The sequence below is a fragment of the Vombatus ursinus genome, unplaced genomic scaffold (assembly GCF_900497805.2).
Source record: "Vombatus ursinus unplaced genomic scaffold, bare-nosed wombat genome assembly UNPS02014861.1, whole genome shotgun sequence".
NCBI lineage: Eukaryota > Metazoa > Chordata > Mammalia > Diprotodontia > Vombatidae > Vombatus > Vombatus ursinus.
Window position 1 is genome coordinate 1,383,320 of NW_020954639.1, and position 15,635 is coordinate 1,398,954.

A 15,635-nucleotide genomic window follows, 5' to 3' on the forward strand; every position below is an offset into this window, starting at 1 on the left:
TATCTCAAATTTACAATACCCCAAACTAAACTGATTAGTTCCCCTCCAATGTTTTCCTTTTTGTAACTTTCTTATTTCGTTCAAAAGGACTACCATTGTTCTAGTCAGGCAGGCTCACAGCCTAGTTGTAATCCTTGAATCATTTCTCTGTCTTTCCTCCCCTTGTCCAACCTGTTGTCAAGTCATGTCAATTTAGCCTTCTTGAAATCTTAGTATATATGTCCTCATTTTGTCCTCTGACAACCACTTCCTTGTTGCACTTACTACTTCATGACCAGACTATTGCAATAGATCTCTGCTTGTCTCCTTGCCTCAAGTCTCTACTTACTAAAGTCCACCTGCCACTCACTGGCAGATTGATCTTCCTAAAGTACATGTCTGACAATATTACCCCCTCCCCATTCCATAACCTCTACAATCTTCATTATAAAATCCTCCATTTGACATTCAAATTTCTTTATAATTTGGCCCTTTCCTAAATTTCCTCAAAAAAAACACTTTATATTTCGACTCTGGAAATTTTCACTGAGTGTCTCCCATGCCTGGAATTCTCTCCTTCCTCATCATTTAGCCTTCTTGCCTCCTTGGCTTCCTGCAAGTCCCAGCTAAAAGCCTATCTTTTGCAAGAAGCTTTTTTTCCAACCCATTATATGCTAGTGCCTTCTTTGTGTGGGCTTTCTCTAATTTATCATAAATATATCTTCCTTGAACATATATTTTATTTGTGTTGTCTATATGTCTGCCCATTAGACTCTTTTAATCCATTTGCTTATTTATTTTTACTTATTCATTCATTATTTATTAATGTTCATCTATTTATGCCTTTCTTTCTATCTTCAATTTTTAAAACAATGCCTGGCACACAATAGGTACTTAAATGCTTATTGATTGAGTATAAGACTCTATGCTAGCTATTAACATACAGGGGAAGATGGATGGCACAGTGGATAGAGCACTGGCCCTGGAGTTAGGAGGACCTGAGTTCAAATGCAGCCTCAGACACATAACACTCCCTAGCTGTGTGACCCTGGGCAAATCACTTAACCCTATTGTCTAGCAAAAAAAAAAAAAAGATACAAAGGTAAAAACACAACATTCCCTGGTATCAGATCTATTAAAATTTAACTCTGTTATATTGGGAATGTCATTTGTTCCTTTTGAATCTCAGTTTCTTCACCTATAAAATAGGAATAATAATTGTCATGCCACATTGGCTAATGAATTTACAAGTTATACAAAATAACTTAAAAATTCCAAATCTCCATTCTTCCAATCTGACATTTCACTAATGGTAGGCTTTAAAAATTTTGAATTCCAAATTTTTTCTCTCCAGCTGTCATCTTCTCCAACCTTGAGACAGTAAGCAGTTTGATATAAGTTATACATGTCCCATCATGCAAATATGTTATGTTTTCAAGATTCAAAATATCATTATATATATGAAGGATTTAATGTATTCATAAAATAGTAAGCTTTTTTATTGGAAAGGACATCAATAGCTTCTAGTCCAATCAATCCATAATCAAAAGAAATCTCCATTCCAAATTATTTAAACTTCTGTGCAGATATTTACAATGAGAAGAAACCCATTTTTTCTTAAAGAAGCCCTACTTTTTGACATTTCTAAAAATCCTTAACTTTTGTCTACTATATCAAGGTGAAATTTGCTCCCAGTTATGTTCTTCTTTGGGAGCCAAAGAAAAGTCTAATCTCTTACTCATGTGAATAGCCTTCAAATAATTGAAACCATTTACCATGTCCCCTCCTTGTCTTTTCATCTCTACACTACTAATAAGACTGCAGATATTATGAATTCATCTCCTATTTATTCATTATTCATAATGAAATTCAAAGTAATTTTTAACTTTCCAGTCTATATGTGTTTAATGAACATAAGGGTAGGAGTCAGTGTATGATATGATATTAAGTATAGTAGGAAACCCACCCCTCCCATTCCAAAAACCTTAGTTCTTTCAATAAATTTCTATTTATGAATTTCACAACTGTCAATATTAGAGCTTCTCTTTTAACATACTCTAGAATAGATTTCTTAAAATCTAGAATAGAATCCTAAGAATCTTCTACTTTAGTATCCTTTCAAATTACTATCGAATCCTAATCAATTTTTACTCTATCCTTCAATCTGTTATTGGTAGCTGTGCAATTCTCCAGCTAATATTAGGGCAGTTTGAAATGTCATATCTTATTTGAATACTAATTATAATTTTGTAGTGACAGCTTGAATAATGTGGCCCTGAATCACATAGCAAAGTTTTGATTAGTAACTGTTGCGGGCTTGTTGCCATAGGCCATTTGTGAGTGTGTCCCATCACCCATCTAGTAGTGTGGGTCTGATGTCTTTAACAAAGGAAGCAACAAACATAGAACTCAACAATCTGTTTTTGTTCCGCAATGTTAATTTCACGGATAAAATCGAAGATTTTTAGATATTAAAAAATGTTTGTTTTGCTTTAACTTTCAATCTATGAATCAATAAACATTTATCAAGCCCAGACTATCTTGAGGCACTGTGCTAAGTGGTTTGCTTCAACTTTTTTTTTCTTTTGCTAAGTATAGTTATCCCTTCTACATCATGACTTTCCCTTTCATGGTTTCAATATATTGCAGGTGAACATAATAAATTAAATGGATTTTGGGGGGAGTTTTGAGGAAGCTGCAGATGACATGCAAAAGCCAGCAGATAACACAAAAAAGTCTGAAAACTCAGAAATGCTTAAAATATATGTATAGTATTGTATAATAGCAACCCAAATTTTACAATATGGTGCTGCAAACACACTATGAAAGAAAAAGAAAAAAATGCAGACTTCTTCTCTGGTACGAAGGGATGGCCAAAAATTTTGACATAGATTTCCCAGATCACAGGGGCACAGCACCCCTTACTCATGTGATGTGGAAGGGATAACTATAGTTGTTTTCCTTTTAGCCCATAGATATTTTAATCTCTATGGTTGATAACTAATTCCAGTAGAGGTTTTTTAATTTTTTTTCCCAAATACTAATATCCTTTGGGACCAGTAGGATTTTGCATTAAGGGTACTATAGCTAATAGAATGACCATAATCATTATAATTTGCATTTATTCAGTGCCTTGAAGTATGCGAAATGCTTTATATCTAGGGGTGTGGATTTGTGTGTGTGCATGTGTGTGTGTGTGTATGTGTGAAAGAGAGAGAGAGAGTGTAAATGAGAAAGAGAGAGTAGACACGAGAGTGCTGTCTAAATGTGTGTGCACAGAGGGAAGAGTATGCACTGTTTTGGGAGAATAATGTTCTCAATTACATGTAACAGCTTCTCAGTAAATATCCCTTTGTAAATGATAATGATTGGTTGGTAGCAGGGAGATAATTGATTTCATGTTGTTGGGGGTGCCACACTGGATAGGGGCTTAAGAATGTTAAATATCCTAATTTCTCACAGTTATCCCTAGAGTGCTGAGGTGGGAAATAGACTCCTTCTTTGGGACCTGACCTACCAATGGGACTTGGATTTGGGGGGAAGAATATGAGTTAAGAATGCAAACTAGAGCCGGTAAATACCAGCTCTGAGAGATGATTATAAAATTTTTACTGTCAGCATTCACGTTGTGGAAATTAGCAATGCTACAAATTATAGCTTGATTTCTGATTTTGTTGAAAGTCTAGATTTAAGATATTAATTGAGAAAATGTTAATAAAGCAGATTAAAATTTAAAAAATGTGTTCTATGTATTTTTTTCAAAGAGCCAATTGTTATATATTTATGAACAAATCAGTGACCAAGAGATTATACCTGGAATCTCTTGTTTTGAATTCTTAGTCTAAAATGGCACCATGATTTTTAGGATACCATATATATTTCATGGTAAATTTTTAATATTTGAGAAGAATCTCTTTTTGCCATACCATCATTTTATAGCATTACTGAATTTCATGAATCCAATAAACAAGTTAAGAAATGACATGGAAACAACATGAGAAATCTTACTTGCCTGTGGAATAATTAAGTGCTTTAGTTCTAAATACTATATAGATTTTTTTTTGTAGCCTTACATATCATTTCAAAAAATGATGGGGCCTAAACTGACCCTGTGTTGACTAAGTGATCCTGCTGTTATGCTTGTGTTAGTCTTTGTTAAGATTTTCCCATTTTAAAGTAAAATTAGCACAAATTCAGAAAGAAAGAGTTTTAACAAGCAGAGATGCTTGAAATCAAAGCAAGATGATCTCCAGATCATCTTCAGTATTGTTGCAGCCTACATACCCTGTTTTACCGATACTATGCCATTTCAGGCACATTTTCTCTGGTTTAGAATAGTTCAATTCTCCTCTCATTCATCACTCATCATTCATCATTCATCACTTGCTCGGCAGTCATACATTAATTAAATAGGCCTGTCAACTAACTTAAAAAGGCTATGCATTTTGACTTAGATACTATGATTCAGCTTAGTGAACAGTGTTGCTTAGTGGGTAGAGGTCAACACTTGGATTCAGGAGAACTGAGTTCAAGGTAGCTAAGTGGTGCAGTGGATGAAACACTGTACTAGTGTCAGGAAGGCCCACATTAAAAGGTTGCCCAGAGACACCAGCTTTGTGACCCTGAGCAAGTCACTTAGTGTCTCTTACTTTTAGATTCCTCATCTGTAAAACGGGTAGACTGCATCACAAGGTTGTTGTAAGGATAAAATGAAATAATAGATGGTGTCCTAAAAGTCTTGGTGAAGTTTTAATTTAAAGTTAAAGATATATGAAACATGTTTTGCCAAAATTACCTATATAATCGCTAGCTATTATTATTATATTCAACAAATATTTATTTTTATATTCTCTTTTAAAATTTGTATTTTATTTTCTGTTCCAAATTCTCTCCCTCCCTTTAGTCCCTACCCATCCACTGAGAAGTTAAGAAGTATGAAACCCATTATACATCTGAAATCATGCAAAAATATTTTTGCATTACCAATGTGAAAAAAAAAAACAAGAAAAATAAAGAGAAAATATGTTCAGTCTTCACTCTGAGTCCATCATTTCTCCATCAGGAGGTAGATAACATTTCATATGTTGAGTTCTTTGGAATTGTGGTTGTTCATTGTATTAATCAGAGTTACTGAGTTCTTTCACAGTTGTTTAATGTTTGTTTAGATGGTTGTCCTGGTTCTACTCACTTCACTTTGCATGAATTCATATAAGTATTACCATATATTTTTTTTCTTCTGAAGCTAACCCTTTCATCATTTCTTATAGAACAAGAGCATTCCATCATAATCATGCACTATCACCTCTTTAGCCATTCCCCAATTGATGGGCATCTCTTCAGTTTCCAATACTTTACCACAAAAAGAGATTCTATAAATGTGTTTTTCCATATGTCTTTTTTTCCCTTTTCTTTAATCTCTTTGGGATACAGACCTAGTAATGATACTGCTTTGTCAAAGTTATACTTGGGGTGTGGAGCCAAAATGGCAGAGTAAAAGCAGTGACTTGCTTGAGCTCTCCCCCAACCCCCTCCAAACACCTGTAAAAATGACTCTAAACACATTCTAGAGTAGCAGAACCTACAAAAAGACAGTGTAAAACAAATTTCCAGCCCAAGACAACCTAGATAGTTGATTAGAAAGGTCTGTTGTGCCAAGCTGGGAGAGGAGCACAGTTCAGCATGGGCCATGCCCGCAAAGACTGGTGACCCAGCAAAACCAGGGCAAGGCTCAGGGGACTGACTCATGGGCAGCTTTGGTGGTTTCCAGACTTCTCAACCCACAAATACCAAAGAGAACTTAGAAGGTCAATAGGAAAGGCCTGTCAGACCTTGATGAAAGAGGAGTAGTGGGGGGGAATCAAGCAGCTACTGAGAGGGGGATTGCATGGATCTCTTTGCTGGCACTCAGAGAGAATTATCTTGCTTTGCCAGTGCTTGGATCTGGGTAGCAGTCTTGGGTGGTGGTCCTGGAGTGAGGAGGAGCCCTGGTTGGGCAGAGCTTCTGGCAGCAGCAGAGAGGGAATTCTCACAGTTCCAAAGTAGAAAAGAGTGCTTGTGGTCACTCATAGACCAGAGCACAGGCCAGGAAAGGATTAAACACTTCACCCATGATCGGAGCACCTTGGAAGAACTGAAAATTTATCAGGCCCTAGAAGTGTCTCTGAAAACAGCTACACAAACCCCCCTGAAGCTTCGGACATTATGCCCTCCACACTGGAAGCAGACCTTTATCTTAACAAAGAGTTTAAAACTTAAGTAGTTGGCTGGGAACATGAGCAAACAGCACAAAAAATGTCAGACCATATAATCTTTCTTTCTTGACAAAGAAGATTGAAATATACAACCAGAAGAAGACAACAAAGTCAAAGCTCCTACATCCAAAGCATTCAAGAAAAATATGAACTGGTCTCAGGGCATGGAAGAGCTCAAAATGGATTTTAAAAAGCAAGCAAGAGAAGGAGAGTAAAAAATGGGAATAGAAATGAGAGTGATTCAAGAAAATAATGAAAAACGAGTCAACAGCTTGCTAAAGGGGACCCAAAAATACTGAAGAAAATAACACCTTAAAAATAGATTAATCCAAATGGCAAAAGACGTTGAAAATGCCAATGAGGAGAAGAGTCCCTTAAAAAGCAGAATCAGACAAATGGAAAAGGAGGTCCAAAACATCACTGAAAAAAAAATTAGAATGGAGCAAATGGAAGCTAAATGACTTTATGACAAATCAAGATGCTATAAAACGAAACCAAAAGAATGAAAAAAAAATAGAAGACAATGTGCAATATCTCATTGGAAAAAAGAACTGATCTGGAAAATATATCCAGGAGACATAATTAAAAAAAAATTCGAACTATCAGAAAGCCATGATCAAAAAAAGAGCCTAGACATCATCTTTCAAGAAAGTATCAAGGAAAACTGCCCTGATATTTGAGAACCAGAGAGTAAAATGGAAATTGAAAGAATCCACTGATCACTTCCTGAAAGAGATCCCAAAAGGAAAATTCCTAGGAATATTATAGTCAAATTTCAGAAAATATTTCAAGCAGCCAGAAAGAAACAATTCAAGTATTGTGGAAACATAATCAGGATAACACAAGATTTAGCAGCTTCTACATTAAGGGGTCAGAGGGCAGGGAATATAATATTCTGGAGGTCAAAGGAGCTAAGACTGAAACCAGGAATCACCTACCCAGCAAAACTGAGTATAATCCTTCAGGGGAAAAATGGAAATTCAATGAAATGAGGACTTTCAAGCATTTTTGATGAAAAGACCAGAGCTGAATAGAACATTTGATTTTCAAATACAAGACTCAAGAGAAGCATAAAAAGATAAAAAGGAAAGATAAATCATAAGGGACTTAATCAGATTAACCTGTTTACATTCCTGCATGGTAAGGTGATATTTGCAACTCATGAGACCTTTCTCAGTAATAAGGGAGGGAGTACACACACACACACATGTATGTGTGTGCACATATGTGTATGTATATATGTGTATATATACATATACATACATATACATATAAACAGAGGACACAGGATGAGTTGAATATGAAGGGATGATATCTAAAAATAAAATTAAGGGGTGTGAGAAGATTATACATGGAGAAGGAGAAAGGGAGAGGTAGAATGGGTAAATTATCTCACATAAAAGAGGCAAGAAAAAGCTTTTACAGCGGAAAGGGAGAGGAGGGAGGTGAGAGGGAATGAGTGAATCTTACTCTCATAGGATTTGGTTTAAGGAAGGAGTAACATACACACTCAATTGGGTATGGAAATCTGTCTTACCCTACAGGAAAATAGTAGGAGAAAGGGACAAGAAAGTAGGGAGATGATAGAGAGGAGGGCAGATTGGGAAAGGGGGTAATCTGAAGTAAACATTTTTGAGGAGAGACAGGGTCAAAAGAAAGAATAGAATAAATGGGGGGCAGGATAGGATGGAGGGAAATATAGTTAGTCTTTTACAACGTGACTATTATGAAAGTGTTTTGCATGAATACACATGTATAACATATATTAAATTGCTTGTCTTCTCAATGATGGTGGGTGGGGAGGGAAGATGGGAGAGAATTTTGTACTCAAAGTTTTAAAAACAAATGTCCAGGGACAGCTAGGTGGCACAATGGATAGAGCACCAGCACTGAAGTCAGGAGGACCTGAGTTCAAATCCGGCCTCAGACCAACACTTGACACTTATTAGCTGTGTGACCCTGAGCAAGTCACTTAAGCCCCAATTGCCTTTAAAAAAAAATGTCAAAAATTGTTTTACATGCAACTAGGAAATAAGACATACAGGTAATGGGGTATAGAAATCTATCCTGCCCTACAGGAAAATAGAAGGGGAAGGGGATAAGAGAAGTGGGGTGATAGAGGGGAGGGCAGATTGGGGTAAGGGGTATTCAGAATGCACACCTTCTTGAGTGGGGGAATGGGAGAGAAGGGGAGAAAAATTGGAACTCAAAGTCTTGTGGAAGTGAATGTTGAAAAAACAAATTATTAAAAAAAAAGTTATGCACAATTTACAATGTACACTTTGGGCACAGTTTCAAATTTTTCTCCAAATTGGTTGGACTAGTTCATAGATCAACCAACAGTATATTAGTGTACCTATTTTCCCACATCCCCTCTGATATTTATGATTTTCCTTTTCTATAATCTTAGCCAATCTAGGAGTAGTACCTTAGAATTTGTTTTTAATTTGCATTTCTCTAATTATTAATTATTTGTAGCTTAATTTCTTTCTCCAAAAACTGTCTGTTTATATTCTTTTAACTAGTTATCAATTGAGGCATAAGTCCTATTTTTGTTACTTTTACTCAATTCCCTACATATTTGAGAAATGATAACTTTTATCTGAAAAAATTGCTGTAATCCCCCCAGCTTCCTGTTTTTCTTCTAATTCTTGCTGCATTGTTTGTTTTGCAAAACTTTTTTTTAATTTTATGTAATCAAAATTATCCATTTTACTTTCCATGAAGTTCTCCATATTTTGTTTGTTTACAAACTCTTCCCCTATCTTAGATTTGACATATAATTTCTTCCACTCTCCCCTAAATTGCTTATGATATCACCTTTGTTTCTAAACCATATACCAATTTTTACCTTATCTTGGTATGCAGTGTGAAATGTTGGTCTTTGTCTAGCTTCTGTCAAACTGTTTTTGAGTTTTCCAAGTATACTTTATCAGATAGTGAGTTCTTGCCCCAATACTTGTCATCTTTGGATTTATCAGACAGTGGATGACCATGCCCATTTGCTTCTCATATTTTACAGATACAATCTTCTTTACCTAATACACAGCTACTTACCTATTACATAGTATACCTTACCTTTTCCACTCATCAATGGCTGTCTTGGACTCAGGAATTCCTGGGTTCAGTCCTTGACATTGACACATCCTAGCCTTCTACTCATGGACAAATATTTTTTTGACTACTTTTTTTTTCTTTTGTGAGACAATTTGGGTTAAGTGACTTGCCCAGGATCACACAGGTAGTAAGTGTTGAGTGTCTGGTCTGAGACTGGATTTGTACTCAGGTCCTCCTGACTCCAGAGTCAGTGCTCTATCCACTGTGCCACCTAGCTGCCCCATGGACAAACATTTAGATTCTCATTGTCTGAGTTAAATTTGAATATAAGTTTCTTATAATAAGAGTTGCTAATCTGCATTGATCCATTGACCTTACACACTACAAATTTCAACATGAATAGACTCTAGAGGCAGCACCATGTAGTGAAAAGGCTACTGGGCTTAGAATAAGGATCTGGGTTGGAATCTTGGCTTTGCCCCTTATTATTACCTTGCTCATTTTATGTCACACCCAGCACTTAGATTTTTTTTTTAATCTATAAATAAGGAGGTAAGGGTTGATAACCTCCAAGGTTCTTCTAATTTTAAATTTATGATCCTGGGAAACTGTAAGTGCAGACTTCCCTTTCCTCCTTCTTCCCTAATAGTGTTAGCAAGTTAAAGTTTGATCAGTAATTTGATCAGTTAATGCCAACTCTATCAATTTGGACTCCACTAATGATAAATTCAAAATGGGAAGAATGGAAGTTTATCTTTTCACAAAGAAATGAATGTGGGGGCAGATGTTTTAAGTTTCATTATTTGAGGAAAAGAAATAATACAGGAGCATATTTATCATTATATGCAGAATTTGGGGATAGTCATTAATAATCATTGGACTTCCCTGTTCAGAATGACCTTTAACCTACATTTATAGAAACAGGAAGCCTGCTATTAAGATAAAGTTCATACATTCTTCCGATTTCTGGGCAAAATTGAAAACTATAATGAATTTTGGAATATTGAATAGAATCTAGTCTGGAAAATTTCTCTTTAATAATAATAAAAAAACACATGCAACATATCCAAGATTCAAAGCAGTATCTGCAAGTATTCCTTACAATGTCCAAAATTTTCAGTTGTAGAAACTCAATTGCTAAATTAATAGAATGTGAAATAGAGGCCATTCAATTTGACAGTTAAAAAAAATAAAAGTAGGGAGAGTCCAGATATGAATCAGCTCTTATCTTAATCACACCTTACTTCTACCTCTGCCTTACATGTAAAAAGTTGGCCTATAAATTAATGTTGTAGCTGCCTGGGCAGAGGAAACAGAAATGAAACAACATTTATCTTTAAATACAGAACATTAGTACCTCCTCAGCAAAAGCAAACCAACCAACCAACCAACAACAAAGCTTACAAAATAACAAAAAAAAAGTTTTCACTTTTGCTCATTATTTATTTTGGTCAGAAATTCTTGGTCTTAGCTTTCTCTCACCTGCAAATAAAAAAAAAATAAGTTAATGTGTCCTTTATTCACAGTACTATAAAAAGTACAATTAAAGACATCTCTTCTCTGTATAGACAATAAGCAGACCAGAGAACAACCACCCTATTTCAGCACTGGAGGAAAATTAAAAGAACCTGTAAGAACCTTTCTTCTGAAGAAGAATGGTAAAAGAGCTTAATTACCCACTAGCTAGAAATCTGTTCTAACTCTGAGTAATAAAGCTCAGAAATCTATTTTGATAAGAAGAAAAAGGAAATGTTTTAATACTATGATTGTAAGACTATTGGCTATAATACTCTTAACTCTTTGTATACAGTATGAGTAATCAAGCATTTTTGTGGTAGCATATTCTTCTGCTAAGTTCTATCGATCTTAATGTAATTAGTTTTAACAGCATGCCTTTCATTACTTTTTTCTATCTTTTTTATGATAGTTATCTTCATTTTCTCTTCATTCAGCAATATCTCCCATATGACAGGGCAGCAAGAACTTTCTCAAAGACAAACAATGCTAATGAGAAAAACACACATTTCAATCACTGTCTTTTCTTCCCCTGTCTTGATAGAAATCATATCTATCTGATAATTCCACATTTGTTTCCACAAGTATCACATCTCCATCATTCTTCCTTGCCCTAGGCCTTAAGTGATTGAAAACAAACATTTCCAAACTAGTTCTTTATCACAAGCTTTGGCAGTCTCCCTTTGGAGGGGCAGAAGGGGACTAATGACAGCATCCAGTGGCATGGCTGATTGTTCCTGGGGGGCATAGTAACAACAGGCATATTCTGAGCTGCAGCTTGAGCTAACAAAGGTCATTGCAAAATGCTTCATTCAAATGATGTTTGAGGAAAGCAAAGAAAATGATAAGGTCATGAATGAGATGGCATTGCTTTAAAATGCACCCAAGCAAGGCTCATTTCCTGATGTACTACATCCACATATTGATATCTCTAGATGAAAGTAGCTGGCAGCAGTCATTGGGGATTCAAAATTTTGCTGAAAAAGTCACTCTGGTGACAGAAATAGTATTTAAATGGCAATGTTCACAAGCAAGATTGTTATTATCTGGATGCAAAGCCTTAATTAACCAATGTATCACCTTCCTTGAGACAATATCCCATTGACTGCTTTCATCATCTGTCAGATTTTTCCAAGGTTTGAGCCACTTTAAAAGGACGAGTTTAGGCCTTCAGTGGACTCAATACTTTTTTAGGGTCATTTGAGTGTCATAGGATTATAGGATGACAGGTTGAGAGCTAGAAGGAATTTCAGAGACTATCAGTCCACACAATTCATTTTACAAATGAGAAAACTGACACATATTAAGTTTCTGTTATGGTGCTATAACAAGAGGTGATGTGATAGTTGTGTAGCTTTATGAAGGTCAGAATTATTTTGCCTCAATCACATCTATATAAATGGATATACATGCATTTAGTAGGAGAGATATTGTGTCTTAGTGGATAGGGAATGGATCTGAATTCAAGTATATTCTTTTATGCTGTATGACTTTGGGCAAATCAGTTAACCATAAATACCTTAGACAATTCAGTGAGATTACAACTTGCAGAAAAGTTTCAGATTTATAATGGCAGAAGGCATTTTCTCAACTAAGAGCTCCCTTCACCAATGAAATGACAGTTCTGAATCAAAAAAAAATAAAAATAATATTCTCTTAGTGACATATTTATTTACCAAAGAGTCAAATGCAAATCAGTGAGCATCTGATGATTTAAAGTCAGTGGAGGTCAATATATTCTTTCACCCCATTTTTTAAACATTTTTTTTGAAGTTTTGAGTTCCAAATTCTATCCTTATCCTCTCCCCACCCCTGAGACAGTATGCAATTAGATATAGGTTACACATGTCCAGTTATGTAAAACATTTCCATATTAGTGATTTGTACAAGAAGACTAAAATAAAAAAAAAGAAAGTGAAAAATAGCATACTTCAGTCTGTATTCAATATTAGTTCTTTCTCTGGAGGCAGATAGTATGCTTCATCCCTTGTCCTTTGGGATTGTTTTGGACCATTGTATTGAATAGCTAAGTCATTTATATTTCTTAATCGAACATATAAATTCTTAATCAAATTGCTGTTACTATGTACAATGTTCTCCTGGTTCTGTTCACTTTACCATGTATCAGTTCATGTAAGTCTTTCCAGATTTTTCTGAAATCCACCTGCTTTTCTTTTATTATAGCACAATAACATTCCATTAAAATTATATGCCACAGCTTATTTAGACATACCTCATAGATTTCTAATTCTTAGCCACCACAAAAAGAGCTGCTATAAATAATTTGTACAAATAGGTCTCTTTTGCCTTTTTTGGATGTCTTTGGGATATAGACCTAGCAGTGGTATTGATGGATCAAAGGGTATGCACAGTTTTATAGCCCTTTGGACATAGTTCCAATTACTTTCCAGAAAGGCTGGATCAGTTCACTCCACCAACAGTACATTAGTGTCCCAGTTTTCCCAAATCACCTCCAATATCCAACAATTTCCTTTTTTTTTGTCATATTAGCCACTCTGATAGGCCTGAGGTGGTACCTCAGGGGTGTTTTAACTTGCATTTTTCTTATTAATAGTGATTTAGAGATTTTTTTTATTTGACTAAAAATAGCTTTGATTTCTTTATCCAAAAACTGCTTGTTCATATCCTTTGATCACTTAATAATTAGGGAAAGACATTTTTAAAAAAAATTTGACTCAATTCTCTATATATTTGAGAAAAGAGGCCTTTATCAGATATATTTCTTGCAAAAATTTTCCCCCAGTTTTCTGCTTTTCTAATAATTTTGGTTGCAGTGTTCTTATTTGTGTAAAAACTTATTAATTTTATGTACCAAATTATCTATTTTAGATTTTTTGAAACTTTCTATATCTTTTTTTGTCCTAAATTCTTCCCTTACCCATAAATCTGACAGATAAATCATTCCATACTCTCTTATGGTATCACCCTTTATGTCTAAACCATTTGGCTATATTAAACTTCTCTTGGTATACAGTGTGAAATGTTGATCTATGTCTAGTTTCTGCTATACTATTTTCCAGCTTTCCTAGCAGTTTTTGTCAAATAATGATTTTTGTCCCAAAATCTTGGATCTTTGAGCTTATCACATCCTAGATTACTATGGTCATTTAATATAATGTAATTTGCACCTAATCCCATCCAGTCTGATTCACCATTCTATTTCTTAGCTAGTACCAGGTTATTTGTATAAGTGCCATTTTATAAGACAGTTTGAGATCTGGTGTGACTAGACTACTTTTTTTTTATTTTGTTCCCATTGTTTCCCTTGATAGTCTTAACCTTTTATTCTTCCAGATGAATTTTATCATTTTTTCTAGCACTATAAATAATTTTGATAGTTTGATTGATATGACACTAAATAAATAGATTAATTTAGGTAGAATTGTCATTTTTATCATATTGACTATCTACTCATGAGAAATTGATATTTTTTCTAATTGTTTAGATATGACTTTGTATGAAGAGTGTTTATAATTGTGTTCATATTGTTCCTGAGTTTGTCTTAGCAGGCAGAATCCCAAGTATTTTATATTATCTACAGTTTTCAATGGAATTTATCTTATAATCTCTTACTGCTGAACTTTGTTGGTAATATATAGAAATGCTTATGTTTTATGTGGATTCATTTTGTAACTTGCAACTTTGCTAAAGTTGTCAATAATTTCAAGTAGTTTTTTAGTTGATTCTCTAGGATTTTATAGCATATCATCTGCAAAGAATGATAATTTTGCTTCCTCAATGCCTATTCTAATTCCTTTATTTTTTTTATTTTTTATCTAAAGCTAAAGCTAACATTTCTAGTACAATATTAAATAATAGTGGCATTTTTGCTTTACCCCTGATCTTATTGGGAAGGCTTCTAACTTATCCCCATTACATATAATGCATGCTAATAGTTTTAGATAAAAATATTACTAATCATTTTAAGATAAGCCTCATTTATTCCTACGCTCTCTAGTGTTTATAATAGTGTATTTTGTTAAATGCTTTTTCAGCATTTATTGAGATAATTATATGTATTTTGTTGGTTTTATTATTGATATGGCCAATTACACTTATTGTTTTCCTAAAATTGAACTAGCCCTGCATTCCTGCTATAAATCCCACCTAGTCATAATGTATGATCCTTTTGATATATTGCTGTAATCTCTTTGCTAGTATTTTGTTTAATTTTTTTTTTTTGCATCAGTATTCATTAGGGAAATTGGTCTGTAATTTTCTTTCTCTGTTTTGGTTCTTCCTGGTTTGGGTATCAGCACTGAATTTCTGCTGTAAAAGGAATTTGGTAGGAATCCATCTATTTTTCCAAATAGTTTATATGTTATTGGAATTAATTGTTCCTTAAATGTTTGGTAGAGTTCACTTGTGAATCTGTCTTGTCCTAGGGATTTTTTCATAGGAAGTTCAATGATTGTTTGTTCAATGTCTTTTTCTAAGATTGGGTTACATAAGTATTACATTTTTATAAACATCCATCCATTTTATTTAGATTGCCAAATTTATTGGTATACAATTGGGCAAAATAGCTCCTAGCAATTGTCGTAATTAACCTCTTCATTGGTCATGAATTTACCTGTTTCATTTTTGAAACTAGTAATTTTGTTTTCTTCCTTCCATTTTTTCATTTTTAATAATATTCTAATATTAATATTAACTAATTATATTAATTTTTTCATACTTTAATTAATATTAACCAATATTAATCAAACCCTGGCTCTGATGGTGACTTACTATGAAACTAGTACTATGAAACTATATAGGTATATAATAATACTTATGTATATAACAGTATTATATATTATAAGTATATGA